The following is a 3,554-nucleotide window of genomic DNA, read 5'->3' as shown; positions in this document are numbered from 1 at the left end:
AACTTCATTGGAATGAGTTAAAAAACAATCTGCAGGGCTGTGAAATGGGAGGTTCATTACCAGGAGCAACTAAGAGAGAAGTGCTTCTGGAGAATGTAGGGAGACAGAAACTGTGAAATTGTGGGTGCATCTACACATGTGCTTTAATGTGCACTAGCCTCTTTTAATGCACATTAAAGCATCCCAAGAAATGTGCACTTTTGCTAATGCATTAAAATAGGCTGCTGCACCTTTTTTCTAGTACCTCACAGTGGAGGTGTTCAATTTAATGCACATTAGCAAAAGTGCATTATCATCATAGATAATCAGAGAAACATAGAACTGGAAGAGACTCATAAGATCAAGTCCGGTCCCCTGCAGTGAGCAGGAAGTTGTTGGGTTCAGATGAGCTCAACAAGGTGCCTGTCCAGCCTCATCTTGAACACCTCCAAGGAGGGTGACTGCACCACCTCTGCTGGGAGTGTGTTCCATATTCTGCTGACCCTTACAGAGAAGAAGTTTTTCCTTATGTCCAGCCTGAATTTACTCTTTATCAGTTTATGCTCATTGCTCCTTGTCCTTGCTTGAGGTGCCCTCCTGATGAGTTGCTCTTCTAGTTCTTGTTGCTGCCCCCGATGTACTTGTAGACAGCTATCGAGTCACCTCTCAGCCTTTTCTTATGAACAGGCCCAGTTCCTGGAGTCTCTCCTCATAGGGCCTACCCTCCATGCCCTTAACCATATGGGTGGCCCTTGTTTGTAACCTCTTCAGCTTATCCACATCCTTCTTTAAGTGTGGTGCCCAGAACTGGGCACAGTACTCTAGCTGAGACCTCACCAACGCTGAATAGAGAGAGAGGAGCATCTCCCTGGATCTATTGGCCACACATCAGCTGATGTACACCAGAACTTTATTTGCCCTTCTGGCAGCCCCGTCGCACTGTTGGCTCATATCCATCTTCCAGCCAATTGTGACCCTCAGGTCTTGTTCAGATGCTGTTCAGATGCTGCTGTGCCAGCCAGTGGACCACCACCCATCATATAGTTGTGGTGGGGGTTCTTCCTACCCAGGTGAAGGACCTTGAACTTCTCCCTGTTAAACCTCATCTGATTTTGTTCTGCCCATAGATCCAGTCTGTTAAGGTCATCCTGGATCTTTGTCCTTTCCTCTGGTGTGCCCACATTTCCCCACAGCTTAGTATCGCCCGGGAACTTAATCCCTAAGCTTTCTACCCCCTCATCCAAGTTGTTAATGAACATATAGACATGCCATGTTTTGCGTCAGTTCCCCAGCTTGAAAAAGTAGCCCTTTGGCAGCTCCTTCCCCTTCTGCTTTCTAATGTGGTTAAGCAGGGTATAACTGCTATAAAAGTGGACAGCTATAGGGAGAGGTAGTGAGCCAGCTTAGTCTCAAGTCTGGCAGAAGACAAGGTGGAGTCTGATTCAGTTAGTCTAGCTCTACTGTGCCTCCTGACTGGAGTACAACGCAGTGGACTAACCATGGGGTTGAAACAATGCCTCCATAGGGACAGACCGTGGGTCCAGGCTCCCCAGGATATGACGCTGCAGCCTGCACATGCTGAGCCATGTCCGGCAGCAGCGAAGGGGGCAGGGCTGGGGAAAGACGACAGCGAGCGTTACCCCAAAATTCTACGTGACACCGTCACGGGCATCACCAAGTTGGCTGGCTGCCACCGGGCTCGCCATGCATGGTGGCATGAAGTGTGTCTCCATCCTGCTCTGCCAGGAGACCCGAAGGTGTTGAAGGTCTTCTTGGGGAGCGTGACCCTTACCACCACCGCCTGCACGAGCGAGCAGACCAGGTGCCAGACCATCGCCACCGTGGACATGGGCTACCCCCTGACATGGCAGCGTGACCTCTTGGACCAAACCCCTCAGAGCAGAAGGGGCTAGGTACGGCCCTCTTCCTGGCAGCCCCCAGCATTGAAGGCGGAAGCAGCTGTGCGCCAGGCAGAGCCTGAGCCTGAGGCCACCCCCCGCTTCCAGCAGACACGGGCCCGCCCCCAGCACGTGTCAGCACGCCCCGCCCCCCTCCGGCCACAAGCGAGGAAAGGGTTCGGATCGTGGCTTCAGCCGTGACCACTACGCATGCTCGATGGGCAGCGTGGTCACGGCGCATGCTCAGAGCACGGCGGGGCCTGCGCAGTGAGGACGGCGGAGCGCGCGGTTTGCGAGTTGGTGGAGCCGCGACAGGTACCCGCGCGCCCTCCCCTGCGGCTGCGCGGGCGGGCTGAGCCGGGAGGGGTCGCAGGGCCGCGCCTCCAGCTGCACCGGCTGCCGCGTGTGTGATCTGATGCTACCTCGGTGGCCACGGAGGCATCGCGTTTGGCCCGCGGGTAGTGGGGAAGCGGTGGCCATTCATACAGCCCCCCCTACTCCCTGCCAGATTCCCAAACCTCAAGCGCTGTGGGGCTGGGCCATGCCCCCATTTCTCTTTTGAGACTAGGCCTTGCCCCTCTTCCTCCTGGGGAGGGGGTGAGTCATGCTCTTCTACCCTCTCCCATGGAGCCTGCAGGGCCAGTTATGCCCCCTTCTCTCCCTCCCCCCCATCTCTTCCCACTCCCTCCTGTGCAGGCCAGCGTGCCCCCTGCTCTCCCCTGCGTGGCTAGATGGGAACCACCATCCATCCTCCCCTGGATGGACCAGGCACTGCCCATGCAGCCTGCTGGTGAAAAAAGTTGAGGACCACTGACTTAGCACATCCATCTTTGTCTTAATGATGTATTTTCTGGATGAAAAAACTAGATGTCAATGTGATTTGCACTTCCTCCTGTTTTTTCTTATTCTCATCAGGGTAAAGTCATCCATTCTACTCTCCTTCCAACCGGTGTGAGCAAGTTTCTCTTCTCTTATGCTCTGTATGTAGTGTTAGCATTGTGTGCGCCCCCCCCCCCCCATGACACAATTGCTGGTGTTGGACACTAAATGGTCCATGGTACTTTGTGCATGAGCAGGAGTCTGCCCCAGCGTCCTGCCCAGGTGTACTTGCTGATGTTCCCTTTGCCGTTGGATCAGTGCCCTTCTGTTCAGGCTAGCTGTATTTTGTAGGAGCTATTTGGACAGAAAACGTGGAAATGCTTTTGAATGAGTGAGAAACTTCACATCAGTTAATGTGAACATATAATATAGTCTCTCCTGTGTTCCTTTCCAGCAGTACAGTTGATGGTTAACAAGCAGTTGGTGCAAGGTGCTGTTTCTCACTTATTTTATGAAGAATATAGGGGATGTGTTAGGGTCCCAAGGGACTTACTTTTTCTGAATAAGAAAGTCCTAAGGTCTGTGGTTAGAAGATGTGAGCTTGGAGCTCTGTGGGGGCAGCATACTAAGATTTTTGTAGTCATTAAGGGACTAAGGTACTTACTTTGTCCTTGAGTCAGTCATTGTACTCTCTCTCCTCTTCTGTTTTATCTGACTGATGTGGAGCTATTAAGGGATTCTGACAGAGACTGAAAATGGAGGAGTATACATGGCAGACACTAAAGCAAAATATCTGTGGCACATTCTCTTTATATTTTCTTTTAAGAGATATGAGCACAGCTGATGGGGGGGTGGGGG

General features: G+C 52.3%; 1 protein-coding gene across 1 annotated transcript in view; it reads left to right on the top strand.

The window, feature by feature from the left end:
• The first annotated feature begins 2,143 nt into the window (after positions 1–2,143).
• POT1 (protection of telomeres 1) overlaps positions 2,144–3,554 on the top strand; it is a 277,216-nt gene continuing 275,805 nt past the window's right edge. Inside the window, exon 1 of the mRNA XM_019509285.1 lies at positions 2,144–2,192. The gene's annotated coding sequence lies outside the window, so the exon portion shown is untranslated. The remainder of the gene's footprint in view (positions 2,193–3,554) is intronic.

The sequence above is a fragment of the Gavialis gangeticus genome, unplaced genomic scaffold, assembly GCF_001723915.1.
Source record: "Gavialis gangeticus isolate Ggan-Ray unplaced genomic scaffold, GavGan_comp1, whole genome shotgun sequence".
NCBI lineage: Eukaryota > Metazoa > Chordata > Crocodylia > Gavialidae > Gavialis > Gavialis gangeticus.
This window is presented reverse-complemented; position numbering and strand designations above follow the sequence as displayed.